General features: G+C 39.2%; 1 protein-coding gene across 3 annotated transcripts in view; it reads left to right on the top strand.

The window, feature by feature from the left end:
* The window catches only part of PTPRR (protein tyrosine phosphatase receptor type R), a 215603-nt gene that overhangs the window by 67586 nt on the left and 126285 nt on the right, over positions 1-21732 (top strand). The gene's annotated exons all lie outside the window — the stretch shown is intronic.

The following is a 21732-nucleotide window of genomic DNA, read 5'->3' as shown; positions in this document are numbered from 1 at the left end:
ACTATCTTTCTTGTAAGGATTAACAGCACTGAAGAGATCCTTTTCTGAGGGCAAAACTAATATCTACAGCTTCATCTACACAGAAATTTTAATTTGTTTATATTTGATACTGCTCCATCAATGACAACCTAGCTGGGTGGTATTTCTGATCATTTAAGCATTCATCTTACAAAACAGTGATTATAAGATGCTTACAAAACGGGAAAGACTAAGGTTATACTCTGGCATATTAGTATCTGTGTTGTTGTTGTTGCTAATTTAACATTTGGACAACAGTTAGGAGAGAGTGAAGGAGGTACTATATTTTTGCAACAGTCAGGGAACCAGAAGAATCTTTCTTTATTTATTTATTTATTTTTATTTTATTTTATTTTTTTTGTCAATGTAGTTGCAATGAACTAATGATACTTTTCTGGTTCTTCCATTATTTTTCCATTTTGTCTTTTTACATTCTGTGAGTTGTCAAACCACACAGAAAACTCTAAAGAAACCAAATAAAATCTTCATGGCTAATCCTTCAATCCTTGCTTATATTTTGATTATGCAACAAGTGGTCTAAGCCACATGCTCCCTACTTCTACATATTTTGGAGAAGAGCAAAATGTGGCAGAAGGGTCCACTGAGAGATGTAAAGGGGGGATCTATGATTAAGTTGCACGCTTTGCAAATCCAGGCATCAAAGGGTTCCCTCTGATTCAGCTCTGTGTAGCTGAAAGGAGTTGGGGGAAGAACATGTGTTTGAAAGGAGGCAGACCAGAGGAGTATCTTCTCTCTGGAGCCCGCACAAAATGAATTTTTAAATGTAAATCTCTTCTGAAGTAACAGTTTACAAAATTGCAGTCTGTGCAAGTGTGGCCAAAGGGTTCACCATGCTGATGGCCCTCTGAGCCATGTTGATAGGAAAAGGCATGGAGAGGTAGAGATTGGATGAGTGTCTCGAGAATCCAAACTCGTCCAAGATCACACCTCCATACCTTACAGGCTGGCCCAGATGCCACATTCTGAGGAGACAATGCCAATGTCTGTAATTCGTGGAATATTGGGGAATACTGCCCATAGGAGGTGGAATTTATAGTCCAGTAGTGAAAATATCTTAACATTTCTTACAGGTACTGTCCCAATTTAAGCTTGGTCCCTGACATTTCTTTAAATTGCTTTCTGCTGGAATTTGCCACAGCTCAGCCAAGCTCTTGCCAGAGTTGTGTAGCAGGGCACACCCATTTACTTTCACCTCTGCTATAACCCCTTCATCAGAGGGCGAGGGGAAAGAGCACAGTTTGCTCATTCCTCACTCTGGTTGTGGAGCATAACAGGCAGATGAGATGTGCACTGTGCTATTGCTCCCTGACAGGAACAGGAAGGGGAAGAGCAAGCAGCCATGTTCCAAATATCACGGAGGAGGCTTCAGCCCCCATGCCCTCCTCCACACACACACGACTCCCCTGCCCAGAGCCCCGCCTTGCCTCCCAACCCTGACTCCTTCACCCTGAAACTCCCAACCCCCTGCCCTGAGCCCCTCCTTAGGGATCTAAGCAGTGCCAGGTAAATGTGCTAGTAAGATACATTTTGTTAATGTTAGTGAGATACTCTGTTACAAAGTGATGACTGTAGAAAAGCCTGCAAATAAGTAGCTCCCTTCAAAGCAATATGCAAACTTATTTTAATAAGCAGCAAGGGGAATCCATCCCTCTCAGATTTGTGGCAGGCATTATATGTCAATTAACCTATATGCCTATCTTTTAAGGGTTTTACACTGCACCCACCATCGTGGTGTCTGAGAACTTGATTGCAGATACAAGGCATGATCCAGCCTCCATTTAAGTTAAAGGGAGTTTTGGCATTAACTTTCCCCTGAGCAAGAGTAAGACATTTCTCCTCCAAACCCCAAGTTCTACAAATCCCCATTCACTTGAGTGTTAATCGGTGGTACAGAGGGAGATCCAGGAACTTAGAATAGTGTGTTATGGCTCACCAAAAATGTTAACAGGTAAACACAAAATTGCAAATAGGACAGATTACCATGTACACTGCCTATTACCATAGCTGGTGTACTGACACAATATTTTTGTGTTACCCCAAGACAATAAGCATCTCATCTAGGGCCCACTGAAGGCAGTGATCAAAACTCCCACTTATTTCCCTGGTATTTGATCAGGCTCTAACAGTGCTCTTGCACTCTGCCCTATCTGTGGATGATGAATCAGTTTTGGAGTCCCCAAATAAGGAACATTACAGTAGTCTAATATCAAGGAACTTTCATAATAAGAGATGCTTTAATAGGAGTAAATCTATATTACCCCTCCCCCAACAAATATAAGGAAAACATTTTAAGGAAACTGTTATTAAAAATCATGGTAATGAGTCGTTTACTATTAAATAAGATATTTCTGAGTGAAAAAGGGTTTATTTGTAATGGAAGAACTGAATGTGGCTACTGTAGGTGAGTGAAACACAGGGCATGAAATCACAGCCTGCCATCTGTCTTAAACTAGTTCATTCTTCAGCACTGTCAGTCAAAATCAAAATTCATCATTCATGTGGGATGCTCTACTTTGAGGCTTTTGGAATGACAGACAGAATATTCAACTGTACAAGACAAGTCTGGCTTGAGAGGTGAAAGCTTTGCTGCAAGAAGCAAGTGAATTGTTACAGAAAGATGTGTTTGATATTTTATCTGCAGCTTGAATTCTTGGTAGAAAGAAAGGAAAAAAAATGATCATAGTGAAAAAAAATCTGCAGTGGGACTGCCATTACAATATTGTGTGTCTTTAAATGTTTTTAGGAAGTTGGTTGGTGATTTTGAAGATAACGACTCTGAATATTTCAACTTACAAAAGCAGTAAAAGGGAACAGTGGTATTTATAAGCTCCACCTGGTTCCTCACAAAGGGTACATCTAGACTACATTCTGTTTTCGAAAGGAGATATGTAAACTTGGTGCTAATTTGCATATCCTCTTCCAATCTTTTTTTAAAAGTTTTTTTTTTTCAAAAGTGAAAGCAGTTTAGATGCAGTTTTTTCAAAGGAACCCCCCTCCTTTGAAAGTGAAAGCAGTTTAGACAGGGGTTTTTTTTCAAAAAAAGCTCTCCTTTCATACCTCATTTTAAGGGGAAATCCAAAAAGGAGGGTTCTTTTGAAACCCTCCCATCTAAACTGCTTTCATTTTTGAAAAAGACACTTTCAAAAAAGAAATTGGAAGAAGATATGCAAATTTGATGCTAATTTGCATATCTCCTTTCGAAAAAAGAACAAAGTCTAGATGTTTGCTTGGTGAAGGGTTTCTTTCCTCACAAAATTTCACATGAAAATTTTTAATTTAATTTTTTTGGTTTTGTTTCTTACTTTTTTGCAGGACATTTTTTAATAGAAATATTTTTTCATTTTGGCATTCAGAAACCAAAATAATTTCAATATCTTTGATATTTTTACTTTTATTTTTCCTATTTTACTCCCTTTTCTTTTATTATCACTTAAAAATCATTCTACTGAGTACCTAATGATTTTCACATTTTCTTTGTTCCTTTTTGCTTTCTAACTTTTCAAAGTTTTGGAGAACATTTGAAAAATGTACAATAAGTGTTTGAGGAGGAGGGGAAACAAAAAAAGCCCAGCCCCAAACCAGATCTCAGTCTGTTGAATTCAGTGGAAAAGATGGTATGGAAAAAGGAGAATAAAGCAAAACCAACAATTTTTATTTCAGAAATTATTTTGGTTTTTAAAAAACTAAAATCCTCAATTAGAAATAAAAGCAAATGTATTCTTTTGTTTCAAAATGTGCCGTTGGCTATTTTTTAAAAATAAAAATGATACTTTCCTGCAAAAAAAGGTTTAATTTTTATAACTCCTCATTGTTTGATGGGAAAAGTTTTCGGTTGAAAAACATCCAGCTCTATTTGGTTGACTATCTTTCTGCACTGATTTCTGTTTAATTGAATTAATCTTTTCATAATACTATAATTACAGAAAAATATCTTGCTACTGGAAAAATTGTAACAACCTAGAATAAGCTTTCACACAGATTTCAAATTCTTTCTAGAAAATCTAAAATTTCCCAGACAAAATGTTTTAAAATATGATTCAGGTTGCAGAGACTTCTTAAAACAAAACAGGTCTGAGAAGCAAAATTCTGTAGTTCCTAGAGATCTTTGCTTTTCCCTAGAAATATTATCCTCCCCTAATTGTTCTGCTGTGTGGTCAACTCTGTCTCCCATGTGGGCAAAGCATAAGAGAAGAAGTCAGTGTAACTTTGCAACATACTCGTGACAGAGCTATGTGCAATTTCTACATGTGAAGGAGAGCGTATGGCCCTATCAAAGTAATGTGCTTGCTGACAAATCCATGCATGTGAGAATCATTTTGAGAACAGCTTCAAAAATGCAATTTCAAATGAATGATGCATGTGGGTTTCTCTCTTGAATAAAAAACTATAATGGAAATGTGTGTATGAGATTCTAGTGAAAAATGTCTGCTACTCCAGTTTTTTAGACTAGCAGACATGATTTCATTTTTGAAGGAGCATTTCTTATTTTGTCTCTTGATCTTGTTGCTGTTTTACTACTGGCATGTTAAAAATGTAAAGCTGAATTCAATTAAAAATGTTTGTGTTTTTCACATAGAAGAATTCCCTGACAAACTGATGTCAGTTTATCTTGTTCCACCATGGCCTTGCCATGGTAACTGGATAATTTTATTATATTAAAGTTCTATTTTTAATGTATTCCTGTAGCCTACAATGTGTCCAAAATGCATCTAAAGTTTTTAAAAATTGCATGCCATTTAAATTCCCACTTTCTTTCCCCACAGTGCATTAGAACAGGTTCATATCATTATTGGACAGATTACTTCAAATGTGTCAATTAATTGCATACTTGAGTTATATGTGTAAAATTCCAGTGTTTGTGTTCGCTTTCATTTCAGTGTTAGGTTTTCCTTCTCTCACAATATGCCAATGTAATTTGTGGTCCCAACAAATAAAGGTAATAAATAACTGTTAGTTTCCATTTTTGAGGTCATAATAGCAGTTTTGAAATTTAGGAGAAAGATAATTACTCAGATATTTATTCAGCATTAAATTCATTCTGTATTTTGTGTGTCCGGTTTCTAAAAAAGAGTACATACAGAATTTATTGAATAGTTATTTATGGAAATTTGTGTATTTCTATATTCTAAGGAATTTCATGTCATTATCACCAGTGTCACAGTTCAAATTTCAGTCTAGCATCTGAGAGTTGTAATGGTTATACAATATTCTTAATCACAAGTGCTAGATGATTCATGAGTCTTTTTAATGATGATGCAGATTTAGGTAAATACAGCAAAATCTGCAAGACAACTCTAAATGTACATTATCTATGAAAGCTTCTGTGCTGTGGATTTTGACACATGTAAAACTAAGCTGTGTTGTTTGTTTATCACATAAGAACTATGATGTTTTCTTCCCTGAATGCACCCATGTAAATCCCATTAGCATTAGAGTAAGTTGCACATAAGCACCAAGGAGATAAAATAGTTCCCCAAGGCCCTTATGTTCTTCTCTTCCATGCATTAAATCATGTGGAGAGGAAAAAAAATCTAAAAATATGATGGCTCTGAAGTATGGCTCTTGAACCATAATATCCCCACCATTCCCATTACCTACAGCTGACAAGAACAAAGATGGCTAGGACAGAATGTCAAAAATTAGTGCATAGGTCTTTTGCTGGGCCTCAAGGGTGAATTTCATCCTTTGTGCAGCAGATATTTTGCCCTTGCATATTGAAGTGGTAGAAATAATACATATAATTCCTGGCAGCCCTGAAATCTGTTAAATGTTTATGACTATAAAGATGAAATTCTGTAGAATTTGACAGGTATTTTGTCATTCTATAGAACCATGAGATCTATAGATCTCAAAGTACTATATAAACATAGATAAATTAGAGATCTCTACAGACCATCGGGGAAGGCAAACTCATTAACAAACTCTTCATCTCTAGAGGTGGGTGAAACAGAATTTCCATCCCATGGGAAATTCTGATGCAACAAATTTTGGTTTCCTCCTGAATCATGATGAAAAGTTGAAATCTCAGAATTTTTCACAAAAATATTCAGAAAATATATTGTTTCTTCCTTATCAAAACATTGCATTTCAATGAGGCCAGAATGTTTAAGTTTGACTTGTTTAACATATTGTGATAGTCAAAGTGATAACATGGAAACAAATGTTTGGCCTAATAGGAATAAAATATTATAATAATCTCTTACAATCAATCAATACATTCTTGTGAAAACTTTCTATTCATTATATTAGCATTTTCCAACAAAAAAGGGATCTACCAGAATTTTTTTAACAGATTTATTTATTGTCTTCAGGTCACCATTGATGGTACCCAATAAGGTCAAAGCTAAAACAAAATCTGGTTCAGTATGGCCAGTTTTGGTGTCCGATAGTTTGCAAGCTTTAGTGTGAGTTTAGATATAGTATCGAGCACTGAACTTGATCCTGAACAATTTATATTTAGTATTATTCTTTTAAAATTGCATGCTTCAGATATATATTTCAAAAGAGAGCTAATTAACCCAAACTAATTGTTTTTGCAGGAAATTCTGAGAAAAATCATTTAAAAAAATCATGATTTGTTTCACTTTTTCCTATTTTTCCTATGGAAAAATGGGAAAAGAGAAAAAATCTGGCGGTGGGGAGCACAGTAGAGGAAAAGAGAAAACTTTGTTTTTGTTGGAAACACTTGTCAATTATATTTCCACAAAAATTATTGTTTAGGAAGACAAAAGGTTATTTTCTTTTTTTTTAAATCTTTTTGATGGAAATATTTTTATCACTGATGCATAAAATGCATTTAGGACATGCCAGGTAATATCTCTGAATCAAATTTACCACCCATTCAGTAATTTAGTGTTATTAATATATAATCTGTATATTGTGCCATCACCTGTTTAAAGGTCACTTGTTTTCCTGGTAATGATCATTTGTTCTTGTACAGAAATTGCTGCTCGTAATTATTTGTGCATATCAAGCTGGTCATTTCCTTCTTTACCTGCAATAAAGTCTTAGATAAACAGCTACAGGTAACATTTGATTGACTGGCAGAATATGAAACGATGAATCAGATATATGACTTTTTAAAAAGCTATTTTGAAGATAGTTGAGCCATCCACCTTGTCTTTCATAATACATTAGGAGGATATTGCTCAGGAAAGTCAAGTTGATCCAAATTAGTAGCCAAGTGAATGATTGCTGTAATGTAAAGAGACAGGCTGCAAGAGGTCAACTAGAAATCCATTACTATAAATCTGCCAAAAATGTAGTTTTCTCATTACATGTATCAGACTACTCTCCAAAAGCCATGTTAGCAAATCTAATTCTTATGAGGCTTGATGTGAATTTATTTCAGTCAATGGCAAATATGGTATTGACACTAAGGATGCAGGATCAGGGCCAAAGTTTCTTTTCAATAAATTTTATTATCTGTAACCCACATGTTTTATATTATCTGTAACCCACATGTCTTCTGTGGGGGCTGGGTTCAAATACCTGTAGCACTTGGAATAGTGTAAAGCTATATCCAAACTTTACTTAGTAGAAAAGACCTGCTCCATAAGTGTCAACGTTTGGTTCATGACAATTATGAAGCTAGAAAGAGAGAGTGGAGAAATGCAGTTGTCATCCTTAAATGCTATTAAGCCTAAGGAACCTACATTTAACTGTTAATTAACTGCTTTAACTGGGGTACTGTCTCCATTAATGAGAAAACAAGGCAGAGGTGAAGGTTTGCATATCACCTGATTTCAGATCCAAGGAATGGATATTTTGTATGCTGATCCCAAGCAATACCTATTCCACTTTGAGTATAGGCTACTGATTTCTGTTCTGCCAGCAACTGAGGACTATTCAATTATTAGCCTGAGGACTGGGATGGTGTTTTTGTAGACTAAGATCCTCTGATTTGCTGACCAGCTCGCCTACATTTGAAAGGATTAAGGTGCTTCCTTTCTGCTCAAGCACTGAAGAGACCACCTACATTACGGCTGTGTCTAGACTGGCCAGTTTTTCCAAAAAATCAGCCGCTTTTCCGGAAAAACTTGCCAGCTGTCTACACTGGCTGCTTGAATTTCCGCAAGAACACTGACGATCTCATGTAAGAAATCAGTGCTTCTTTCGAAAATACTATCCTGCTCCCGTTCAGGCAAAAGTCCCTTTTGTGCAAAGCTTTTGCGCAAAAGGGCCAGTGTAGACAGTTCAGATTTGTTTTCTGCAAAAAAGCCCCGATCGCGAAAATGGCAATCGGGGCTTTTTTGCGAAAAAGAGCATCTAGATTGGTACGGACGCTTTTCCGCAAAAAGTGCTTTTGCGGAAAAGCGTCCGTGCCAATCTAGATGCTCTGTTCCAAAAATGCTTTTAACGGAAAACGTAACGCAGCCTACATATTTAATGATTACGCTATAAAAACTGAGTTATATTTGAAAGAACATCATCTTGTGTGAACATGCTAAAGTATAGAAGGGCAGATTTTATGTAGAAACATTGCATTGCATTGAAATATGTAACAGTAACAAAAGGGGTCTGTATAAGAAATACCAGTAGATTTACAATTTAACAGCTTTAATATAGATTATCGTAGTACTACAAAAACTATTTACAATATTTTATATGTTCATTGAATGGCTGTTTTGTAAAGCAACTATGTGGTATTCTGTTTTCAAAGCTGACTAGGAACTATTAACACCTACCTATTGAGATTTTAAGTACAACACACAATAGAGACCCCCACTTCATCTTCCAACCAGGCCTATACCTTTAAACCCTTCCTTTTCTACCATATGTCCATACTGTTCTGTTCAGGTTCCTGTACTTTACTCAAGACCATGGATGGTACTTGAGCACCTTCCGCTATGGGCTATGCAGTGTGATAACATCTGTCATAAGAAATCCTTTCCTTCCTTCCGTTCCTTTTGCTTAGGTAGGAGAACATCCTAATGTCCACATGAAAGACAGTCAAGAAGACATTCATGGGAATCAAGTATGCTTATCAGGAACAATGGATTTTGGTTTGTTTGTTTGTTTTTTGTCAAGCTCTCTGTGACGGGGCGGGCAGGGGGTAGCCCAGGCCCAGCTGGCTGAGAAGGTCCCGCCCCTCCAGCCCTGCTGGGCATGCTCCCAGCAGAGCCTGGGTATGAAAGCAGAGAGAGCCCTGCAGCCAAGGAGGCCGCAGGGTGAAGGAGTAGCCCAGGCCGTGCCGGTGTTTCTGCAGCACTGATACCGGAGTCGCCGCCCATGCCCGACCTGGAGGCAGAACCAGCAGCTGCCAACCCCAGGGAGGCAGGAGCGCACCCACAACCCTGACAGCAGCCCCGGCAAGTACTGACATGGAGGCAAATAGGCCACAGGGGAACCAGGGCATGGTAGGAAGCAGCCCAGGGCAAAGGACTAAAAGTGCAGCTCAGCCCAGATTTCCCTACCCTGGATAATCAACCCCTGGTCCAGGAGAGGCTTCTCTGGGTGGCTAGGCTGCCAAAGTTGTATTTACCCTGATAGAGGGGCATGGACTTTATATTGGGACTGCTAGTGCCGTGTATGACCTGATCTAGGAATCCGAGTGGGGGCAACAAGATCTTAAAAGGGGGGGGGGGGGGGCGCGCACCAACTCAATTCCCAAAGGAGCTATAAAAAGGATGCTGTGAAATGGATACATTTCTTTTAAATAGATGAAATGTTATTAGGTGTGAGGGAAAAGAGACGCAATGGGCATGTAACATTTATTGACAACCCCTGTACATTTTAATGGAACAAACGCTATTATGTGAATTTCAAAAGCTGTCCATGTTTACTAACAGTAAGACTAAATCTTTTATTTCTTGTCATAAGAGTAGTGGCTATATCTATCTGTCTATGTAGATAGATATTGTTACAGGCTACGTCTACACTGGCATGAATTTCCGGAACTGCTTAAAACGGAATACTATTCCGTTTTCAGTTTTTCCAGAAAAGGAGCGTCTACATTGGCAGGCTGCTTTTCCAGAAAAGCCCTTTTTCCGGAAAAGCGTCCGTGGCCAATGTAGATGCGCTTTTCCGTAAAAAAGTCCCGATCGCCATTTTCGCGATCGGGTCTTTTTTCTGGAAAAGACTACTGGGCTGTCTACACTGGCCCTTTTCCGGAACAGTGTTCCGAAATAAGGACTTATGCCCGAGCGGGAGCAGAATAGTTTTTCCGGAATAGCGGCTGATTTTGTACAGTAGAGCGTCGTTGCTTTTCCGGAAATTCAAGGGCCAGTGTAGACAGCTCACAGCTTATTCCGGAAAAGCGGCTGATTTTCCGGAATAAGTGGCCCAGTGTAGACACAGCCACAGTGTTTCCTGAAAAGGAAAAAAAAAAATTCCCATAAGAATGCCCATTTTCTCAAGTTCAAAAATCTACATTTGGGCATAAAATTCTTGATCTTTTACAGTACATTTAGATGTCTGAATGGACTGAGCTTCTCTCTTTTGCTTTTCATATATTCTGCTTCATTTAACATGATATTTTAGACAGCGGAAGGGAAAAAAACCTGTTTATTTGCTCTCATTAATAGTTAATTGTTATTGCATCATTTCTTACATTGGAGACATATACTTGACTAAGCATTCTTCTTTCCTTACAAGTGTTCTGATATTATTATCCAGAATAATAGTGCTGTAAATAAATATTGTCCTTTGAGGAATAAAGCCTACTGAGAGAGGGGTTTGGTTTTTTTTAACTTTTACTACACTTAAGTTAGCCAACAGCCTATAACGGAGTATATCTGGGAAGATAAATCAATGGTAATGCTTCATGAAAGAGAGCTCTTATGTTCTTTAAAAGGTTATTATTGGCTGTGTCGGTGTTCTGTCTGTGTTGTGGATGATATAGCTACACATGCTAATGCTTTCTGCATTAGTGAATTAATTCTCTTTTCAGTTATTGCAGGACTGACTCTCTGAGGAGAAATTGAATTCATGATGAGATTTAGATCAGAGTATCCCAGTAAGACTTCATCCTGCCCAAGCAAGAAATGGATAGTAATAGAGTGTTGTTGGTTTCGGTGGAGATAAAAGTGAAATTTATACTTACTGCACATCTCAGAAGGCAGAGACAGGCCTGGTTCAACATTAAACTCAATGAGCGCTGCATGTAGCAAATTTTAAGTAACTCAAGTACTGCAGAATTTGTGTGGATAATGAGAATTTCCACAGCTATGCTAAGTATGATGGAAAAGGAAGATGTTTAGACAGGACATGAATTCTCATGCTCCAGTATGTAATCCACACTGCAGCTTTGGGAAGTCCAATATTTGTCAGGTTGTTACACATATAGCCACCTCAGTGTTTGTTGCACCTTCCTTTGGAGCATCTAGTAATGAGCATTATTTTCACTAGACCAGGATAGCAGATTAGATGGAATACTGGTCTGTTCCATTACAATCCATTACCCTTAAGGCACATGGTTGCCATCAAGAAAGGAGGATGGGGGAATGGAGAATGTTTAAGAGGAAAGAACAGGTGATGTGAAGTGAGTACATGATGATCTTGGTTACACCATGCTGAGTTTGAAATGTTTGGCATAAAAGATGTCAGTGGGAAATGCTGTAATGATGGGATAGTGGCTTGTAGTATCTTCCAGATCTGAGAGTAGACATCTAGGGGACCACTCCTTGAATAAGTGTGTGTGTTGTTATTATAAGGATAGATGCTAACTTAGATTTCCACTGAGAGTTTAAGGAAAGATATAAATCACAGCTCTTGCTTTATTCATTTTGAATCCTGAATCCTTCCTTATACACTCAAGACTATTCACATTTTTAATTTATTTCCCAGTACATGACAGAAATGTGAATAACATGACACATTGATTTTCTCACAGGTGGTTTACAGCATAGCATATAAATCATTTTTGAGGAAGATATTATAACATGACACAACAGTAGTCCTCTATCTTTAGCTATTCACATCTGCTATACAGAAATAACTAATCTACTGAGTTTAAAATTGTAAGATATTTGTTGGTTGGTTTGTCTCTGAAGATCTAGGGTGATATTTTCTATACAAATGTACCGCTCTATTTTACCATTGCTAATAAAGAGCAGGCACTTCACTGATTTTGAAAGTACTAAGGTGAGGCTCTATGTACTGATGTATTTATCAGTACTTCACCAATGTCACAGCTGTACTTTTAAAGATGGGTCTCTAGATGTTCAGTAATGTGCATTGCCCTTTGGAAAAGTAATCAGTTTAAAGAGGATCTGATTTATGTTGACATGACTTACAGCAATGGAACCATCACAGTGCATTTCAATTAGGTTTGATTTCCTTACCTAAAAAGGTCTTAAAAGCTAATTGGCACAGAGTGCTTTTGTCTTCCTAATGCAAGCAAAGACATAATTATACAGGAGGCTGGGAAGAGGGAGTACACAGGACAAAGAGATTTCTGTTGTCATTAAAATGTTAGTCACATCTAGAGGAGTGGGGATCATCACAGTTAGAGAAAGGGAAAGGGGAGTGGTTAGATTTCAGTCTCTCCCTGTGCAAGAGCAGGATACAGTGTCCGATTACACCATATCAGATATTAATTGATTCTACACAGTCTTAGCCAAAAGGCCAAGGAGATGACTGTCTGATACTTTGTATCTGAAGATCTGTATTAAGTCTGGGGTCACAAATAAAATGGGTTTATTGTAAACTTGAGTTTGGTTTCTTATGGTGGTAATGTCTCTAATAGTAACAGTACCATTATTCTCCGCAATAAGAGATCCTTTGAAAGGTGAGCATAGAAAGCACAAAGATTTTTTTTTAAATTGTAAAGAAGTAAATTAATTTTTAGGGTGAACAGTTCCTTTCAAAATTGTTACTTTAAATTAAAAAAGTAAACAATGGCTTTTTAACAAAGGCCTCCATTTATGTCAGCAGAAGGTAACTACTTAGATGACTGTCTGATAAATTTTCAGTATATTCATATTCAGGGCTATCAAGAGATTTCTTCCTTTCATGCACTGCCACTATAATCTACGGTTATGGAAAGTGGTAAATAGAATTTGTACTGTATGGCATCCTGTGCTAATGTCTCTAGCTATTTCAATACTGCTTCTACAAAACACTTTATCAGCTATCACATTTGTTGATTATTCCAAAGATATTTTCTGATTAGAAAAATAGCTGAAAATAACTGCAGAGTAGATCTTCTGGTTTAAAAATATACCAGATGTTCACCAACTGCATCATGTGTTGTATGTTCTAAAAATTGAGTCATATTCAATCAAACATAATGTGTGAAATTCAAGTCTGGCGTAATGCCGTTGATTTCAGTGGAGGTACATCCAGGAAGATCTTGGCCCAACAATGTATTTAAAAGATACAGCTGCATTCACACTGCTGCTGCTGCTAATGTTTACTTTTTTAAGGTCTTTTTTTACTGAGCATAATGGATTTATTTCTGCCCCTAGAAAGGCTCTAATTTAAATGGCACTATCCTGTTTTTGTTCTCATTCTCTCACGAGAATCAACCAGGATGATAGATGTCCCATTTACAACAGAAGCATATGTGGAGTTTTAAGGGGAGCCTATGATCCATCAACTACTGTGAGTTTCTTTGTTATATGAAAACTAGTGCTTTTGTTCCTGCTTGGAAAGACTGTTTTCAATTAGATTGTTCATTAGGGAATTAATGAGAATTTAAAAATGCCCCCTTGCCATTCCCTCCCAGAAGTTGTTTATATATTGTGTGTCAAACCAGTACATATATTCCACTTCCATTGATTTAAATATGGACACAAAATTAAAATTGCTGACCAAAAGGGCCTTACTCATTTATCTAGTCCATAGTCTTGAATTAATTGACTTTGCAACAGTTCATGCACCAGTAACTAAATCCTAACATTACAACAGTCAATAAACCAAAGTTTCTCCCTCAGGAATGATCCACAGAGGTGGCAGATTACAGTGGGGCCTGTATGGCAAAGGAGTGGTCATGTATAGAGCTGTTAGGTGGGTAAGAAAGTGGAGAGTCCCAATGGGAAGGAAAGGGCTTCTTACAGGTCACATTTTTGGCACTATCTTCAAAAGGCAGGGGCAAAGCAACGTTAGATTTTCAAATCCCATACTACTTTCACATGGTTACTACAGGCTGGACCCTCAAAGATATACAGCCGCTCCCCGGGTTACAAACAAGTTATGGACCAACACTTGGTCTGTAACTCAAAGTGTTCATGACTCGGATCACATAGAGTTACATGGCGACCGCGCTGTTGTAAGTGCAGATCGCCGTTCGTAACTCGGATTTGGATTCGCATTTACGACCGCTTTGGTCATAAGTGCGGATGGTCGTAAGTGAAGGTGGTCGTAACTCGGGGAGCGGCTGTATTTAGGTTCCTATTGATGTCAGTGGGAGTTAGGTGTCATGAACCTGATTTAAAAACTGCTGAAATTAAAGGCAAGGCTACAATTGACTGACAAAGGATTTGGATCAGACTCTTAAATTGGTGTTTGCTGTACCAAGTTTGTTTTGTGTGTCTCTTTCATTTATCACTGAGGTGAACTGCTGGTTCGCCTGCACTTGCCATCCACTATAACCTTTCAGAATTCTCTGCTGTGTTGTACATTTGACCTTAGAGAACTCAAGTCAAAGATTCCTATTTTGTGTCTTAGACTTATCATACCCATGAAATCTTCACCTTGTTTTTCTATCTCCACTTCTGCTGCTTTACTACCATTTTTTACTAAGCCCATACTAGTGCATTTGATCACGAAGGCATCTAAAACAAAAATAAAAATCCTCCTTCAGTAATTCATCCACCATCCTCCTAAAGGTAGTCATTGGATACAGGCGTGAAAGAGAAGCAGAACAATGTTGTCCCTATTGAGCTGTTCAGTGTTCTTGCCAATCTTCTCCAAAGCTGGCAAGATAATATAAAGGCCAGATCAAAGCTGATGTAAATCGGCACAGCTCCTATTTCAATTCAATGGACCCCTATTGAAGTCTGCTAAGTAAGAACCTGACCCAAAGCTATTAGTGCTAAATATTCATGTCCGAAGCAACAGTTCCAAAGGAATGAATTTACCCTTTCATCCTTCTGCAAACTCAGTCAAACCAAAGCTCTGTGTACCATGTGGCAAGCTTGACTTACTTTACACAGTAAGGGCATATCTACGCAACAGCATTATGTCGAAACAACTCATGTTATTTTGAACCAGAGTGCGCATCCACACAGCAAGCCTGTTATTTCAAAATAATGGGCTTCTTACTCTGACCCAGGAATGAGGAGTTTTAAAAGGTCAGCTTGTGCTGGGACCCTCCCCTCTTATATATGGAGCAGAATTGGCAGCACCTACTCTCCCTCCCTATTCTGGTGGTAAATATACCAGATTGGCTATATCTGCTATGGGCATTACACTAGCTGCCCCTTTGAGAGGGGGCTGGAAGGAATTTTTCCTTTTTCATCATATTGACACTGGTGCAGTTGGAGTCTTTTCACCTTCCTCACAACAGGTTCAGGTGGGCCCTATTCATGCAGAACACAGCCAGCAGTAGGTCACATGTCAACTCATAATTTAAGTGTATCGTGGATGTTCAGTGCAGGTACTCCATGAAAGAAGGTATCCAGTAACAGATAAATGTCTAGGGGAAAGGCCTTACTAGAGAGGTGCTCAGTAATTGAGCATGCTGGGAGTAGTTGGGGACTTCTATGATAGGTACATCATGGAGCTAATCCCCCATGATTAGTCCACCTTACCCCTCCCATCTGGGTGTGCTTGGTAAGGTCCTGGCAATGGAGTTGTTGGAAGGATCTGGGTAGAAAGAAGGAGGGGGGAATTGATTGAAATCCTTCCCCCAGGGACTGTAAGGCCCCAACAAGAGATCTGCTGGAGGAACCTGGGTCAAAATAGGGAGGAGTTTGGAAAGGCACTCCCCCTAGTTAATTATAGGACAAAACATGGAAGAGTTACTTATATTGTACATGTTATCTTCCGGGTAGTCCCAAACCTCTAATACTAAAGTTGCAACTGGATTAAACCCATATCGACTGTCTCCTCTCTTTTCAGCATAGCCAGACAATCAAATCTTCTTGGTTTTCCTGCAGGATACTATTCACTAGAAACACATTTCCATTTGAAAAAATAGGTTCATCCAATTAAGAATGCTACTGAACATACATTGTGAAGAAGAACTTGTCTCTCACCAAGAGAATTCAGCCCTATCAAAGAGATTCCTCACACACAGTGTCTGTCTAGTATCCTGTGACCCACATAGCTACAACAACATAGCACCACTGTTTACAGGTCACAATATTCTTTCTATCCTACATTGCAGTGCAATTTTGCTGTTAGAGTTGCCATCTTTCACCACAGTGGTGGCTGCATCTCAGTGATTGATAGCAATATTCTAATATAATTAATACTTCCAATATTCTGTAAATCAGATTGGAATGTGCTTCACTATCCTTCTCAAGGAATAGTGTTCTTCACTAACTGTGTGAATTGTTTTTCTGTTTTCAGAAAAGATAGGAAGAGCTAAAACTGTGTGCCACAAATCACTTTCACATAGGCCTTGGGTTGTGTCTACATTGGCATGATCTTGCGCAAATACTCTTTAACGCAAGAGTTTTTGCGTTAAAGTATTTGTACAAAAGAGCATCTACACTGGTATGTGCTTTTGCGCAAGAGCATCCGTGCCAGTGTAGATGCTATCTTGTGCAAGAAAGCTCCGATGGCCATTTTAGCCATCGGGCTTTCTTGTGCAAGAAATTCATGTTGCCTGTCTACACTGGCCTCTTGTGCAAGAACAGTTGCTCAAGAGGGCTTATTCCTGAGTGGGAGCATCATGGTTCTTGGGCAACAAGCACTGATTTCACACATTAGAATGTCAGTGTTCTTGCACAAGAACTCCCCGCCAGTGTAGACTGGCAGCATGTTTTTGAGCAAAAGTGGCCACTTTGGCGCAAGATCATGCCAATGTAGACACAGCCTTAGTGTTTTACAAAACCTGGGCTTCTGTAGAAATCCTGTGTTTTATTTTCATGTCACTAAACCAAATCTTTATCACCTCCTTTTTTAATACATTCTCTTCTGTCTTTTTCTCATTGTGCATCAATCACATTGACTTATATAATGGAAAAGCTCTACAAGTGTTGAGTTCTTAAAAAAAAAAAAGTTAAAAATTGTAACTCATCTTCCTCTTTAATTTGTACTTTGTGCTTCAATCAACAGCCCAAGGTAATTAATTGCTAGACTAAATTAGAGCAGCTGTGGAAACTAGCTGCTATGGATTTCTTTCAAAATTAAATAGTAGCTCAGGTATTTCTTAGAAATAGGGATTTTTTTTTTGACCACAGAAAATAGTAATTTTGATAGATGCTCTTGCACTCAGATACCAAAAACAGCAATGAAACTTTTAAGTGTATATCAGGAAATCCAGTTAAGTAGAGAGCAATAGAAGCAATTTATGTTATTGGCAGAGATGAAAATAAGCTGGTGTGCAGCTCTGGCAAGAGCCAGCAGGGAGCTATGTAAATTGCTGGTAGGGACCCAGGTTGCAATAGGGCAGTACCTGTAAAAATTGTAATAACTCCTGGTTATTTGGTTACATGTGGATAGTCACCTATTATGATTTTCCTACATACAGGCAGTCCCCGACTTACGTGGATCCGACTTACGTCGGATCCCTAGATACGAACGGGGTGAGGCAACTCCCGCACATGCGCAGCAGCATTCCCGGGGCTCGCTCACCTGGGTCCTAGGATCCTCCTCGGGCCGGCTCCGACTGGGGTCCCGCAGAGCTGCCAGGCAGAGGAAAAGTGCCTCCCCACGCCCGCTGCCCCCCTGTCAGCAACAGGCTGCCCCCTCCCCTGAGCAACAGGCTGCCGAACAGACAAAAGCAGCCTCTCTGCCCCTCCTCCCCTCCCGGAGCGCAGCAGCGTCCCCGGGGCTCGCTCACCTGGGTCCTAGAATCCACCTCCTCCTCCTCTTCGGCCGGCTCCAACTGGCCTCTGCCTGCAGCAGCTGGCCACAGGGACAGGGATCCCGCAGAGCTGCCGGGCAGAGGAAAAGTGCCTCCCCACGCCCGCTGCCCCCCCCCCCCACGGCCTCGCATCCTGCACGCCTCCCCCCTCCCCCCCTGCCAGCAACAGGCTGCCCCCTCCCCTGAGCAACAGGCTGCCGAACAGCAGACAAAAGCAGCCTCTCCGCCCCTCCTCCCCCTATACATGCTGGGCTCCCTGGGCAAACAAAGACTCCACCAAAACAAACAAAGTGCTGGCCTCATTGTGTTAGCAAAAAAAGGACCCTCCTCCTAGAACCCTGGGTGGTGTGTGGAAATAAAGCTATTAGCTCAAAGCATGGTGCAGAGCTGTTTGGTATTTGATGAGTTACTCCTTTAGTCCTGAGTTTGTCACAGGGACAGAAATAGATGTGAAATCTTCTGAACAGGGGAACAGACAGCAAAACAAACATTAGAGGGGAGTTAACCTTTCCCTATGCTATCCAAAACTAAAAAAAATGTTTGGCTAGAGTTTCCCCTACAATATGTACCAGTTCCGACTTACATACAAATTCAACTTAAGAACAAACCTACAGTCCCTATCTTGTAGGTAACCCGGGGACTGCCTGTATGTTAGTTCTGTATCATACTGCAGGTGGATATATAAAGTTAATTGTCTTACCTGAGGTACATCATGATGCAATATATTTTCTCTCTCAAGCCAAATCAAAGGCAAAATTCTCCTGTTAGACTTCAATGTGTATGTCCTTATCTCTGAAAATTAGAAGATCTGTTCTGTGATAATACTATATATTTGTTTTGGTACAAGAGTACATTAATTCTATTTCTGGTGGTTGAAAATCCCTCAGCTATAGTCCATTTCAGAACCACAAGTGTTTTGCACCTCAGGTGGAATGATTCTCCCTCCATGCCCTTCTCTTCTAGGAGTTGTCTGACCACATTTGTTAGAAAGAAATTTACGTTTCAGTGAAAAAATACAATCAAGATCATCATATACTGTCTTAATAGATTTTATTCCATAACAAGAGTATGTGACTGATATATTCCAACTTCTCAAAGGGTACGTCTAAACTCCATTTTTTTTTCGAAAGAGGATCTTTTGAAAATGTAAATTGTCAGGACATGTTTTTTTCAGGGAAAAAATCCTTTTGAAAAAACTGCGTAAGCTTCATTTTTTAAGGAAGAGCAGCTTTTTTCGAAAAAGGATTTTTTCCCGAAAAACCCATATCCAGACTATTTTCATTTTCGAAAGATCCTCTTTTGAAAGTGAGATCGGAAGAAGATATGCAAATTCCCGTGGACCTAAAAAAAATCCAGTGGAATTTGCATATCCTCTTTTGAAAATAGAACGTAGTCTAGACATAGCTTATGTGTTTAAAGAGATATGAAATAGACCAGCACTCAGAAATCTACAATAGCAAACACTCACAATGGTTTTAAATTTAATGCAGACCTAAAAAAATTTTTGGCATCTTCTTGGAAGCTGTGAGATCAGACACTCTAGAAAAAGAAAGACTCCTCTCCCCACTCCTCCCCGCTGCCCCCAACACATTATGAGTATTGATCTATGAAGAGGATGAAACTAATTGAAAAATACTCACAGGAAATGTCAAAGGGCTACAGCATGAAATGGCATGCAGTATGATTACTGTTAAGAAGAGCAGGATGGCTCATACCTATTTGACTATGAAATACCAGGACATGGTGGTAGTCAGCAGTTAGTGTGGGTATCATTATAACATACTGAAGCCAAAAGTCAGGCATGCAGTAGGACTTATTACAATGAAATGCATGCAGTGTGACAGAAATATGCAGTCCCTACTACTTTCTTTCTGATGCTTTGTTGAGAGTAAATACGTTTGACTGGAGGAACTAACACAGGAGGTACTGATCACTGCCATGTTTGTCACATACAATATTCTTAGAATTTGTTGTCCAGACTGTGACATTCTTTCAGGTTATCTTTTGAAGACTTGGTCTTTCAGTGGAAACATAAATGTACTTCAGATGATGCAGACTAGAAAGATGTTGGTAGTTTTAGAACTGAAATGAGTAGACAAGCCCATATTGTATCTGCATGCTAGAATGAAAGCCTACTACTCCGATGCATAAAGTTAAGCACATGCATTGAATCTTTGCAGGACTGAGGACTTAATTATCTTTACTGTTCAAAATGTTCTGCAGTTAATGAAATAGGTGAGCAGCTCATTTGCAATAAGCAAATCAGGGTGGAGTGCATTAGACCTGCTTTTAATTAAATATTACATAAAGATATTGGGCCATAAATCTTATCAATTCTACATAGGAATAGGTTCTTAAATTATGCTCATCACTACAGATTCTACATTCTGTGCCTCCACATCCCAAAATATGCATACAGGGTGACCTGCAAGTTATCTTAAATAAATGGAATTGTGCTTTTTATTTTTAAAATTTGTTTTATCTTAAGTAAAGAGTAAGAATTCCAATTGTCTTCCTTGATTTAGCTGGAGAACTTGCTAGTTCTCTCAGAGCACATTTACTATGGGCTTGTGTACAATAATTTGTAGTTTGTAGCAAGCTAGGATATGAATCTACTTACATTAACCTACCACTTATTGAGCATCCATGTGGACCTGCTGAAATATACCCCTTCTTGGGTAGAATCATAGAACTGGAAGAGACCTCAGAAGGTCATCAAGTCCAGCCCCCTGCTCTAGGCAGGACCAATCCCAACTAGATCAACCAGGCCAGGGCTTTGTCAAGCCAAGACTTAAACACCTCTAGGGATGGAGACTCCACTACTTCCCTACATAACCCTAGGGTACATGTCTAACAGAGCCTCTCTTGGTGCCCTCTATAATGTCCCTCAGTCTGTTCCCATCCTGGGATAGAGGGATGCCTCCAGGGGTTCCATGCTGGAGGTAGAGCATCTTCCTTACCTCAGTGCTTTGTCTCAAAATCTCAGCATAGTTTAGTCTGCAATAAGCTCTCCACAGTGAGCTGTCCATGGTCCTGCCACTCTCTCAGCCAGCCAGTCCCTAATCTACACACCTTGAGTTCCAAAGAGGAACTGGCTAGCTCTGGCCCAGCAGCTTTCTTTATACTGGCTTACTGACCCCTGATTGGCTATTTCCTCTGCAGCTAGTCTTGCCTGCTTGGAGGACTTTTCTACTGCCTTTTCTGGAGCAGTGTGTGCAGGACCAAAGGCCTCCAACAGGGGGCCTAGTCCACCATATCATACATGCTAACAATTTCTCAGTGCACTTTGATCAACCCCTTTGAAATAGGACTACATCACACTAAGGACCTGCTAGAATGCATTGGTAAAATGTACACTGACCGTTAGTGTGTGGAAGTCTAATAGTGGTGTAGATTCACGCCCCAGCTTGCTGTGAATTAAAAGTTTGCATAGAAAAGTCCTGTGACTTTCATGCCTCACATGAAAGGGTTGGAGGTTGAATCTCTCACAAACAAACCCAAGAGTATGACTAAAATTCCTTTCCCCTCTCATTTGTTCAGGTCTTACTCCCTGCACTCTTTTGGGCATCATCACTTCACTAATTATCCAATCACCCTAGAGTCTTCCAAGACAGACACATGCTAAGGAAACTTCACAAGCAAAGCTGAGTCAGAATATCCCCATAATGTAAGTGCAGTCTACACCACCAGAAGTGGTTTTCCTATCTGTATTATAGGAACACCAATTCTTCAAATGATATAAGCTAAGTCAATGGAAGCATTTTTTTCTCTCA

The sequence above is a fragment of the Pelodiscus sinensis genome, chromosome 1, assembly GCF_049634645.1.
Source record: "Pelodiscus sinensis isolate JC-2024 chromosome 1, ASM4963464v1, whole genome shotgun sequence".
In the NCBI taxonomy this organism is placed as follows: Eukaryota; Metazoa; Chordata; order Testudines; family Trionychidae; genus Pelodiscus; species Pelodiscus sinensis.
This window is presented reverse-complemented; position numbering and strand designations above follow the sequence as displayed.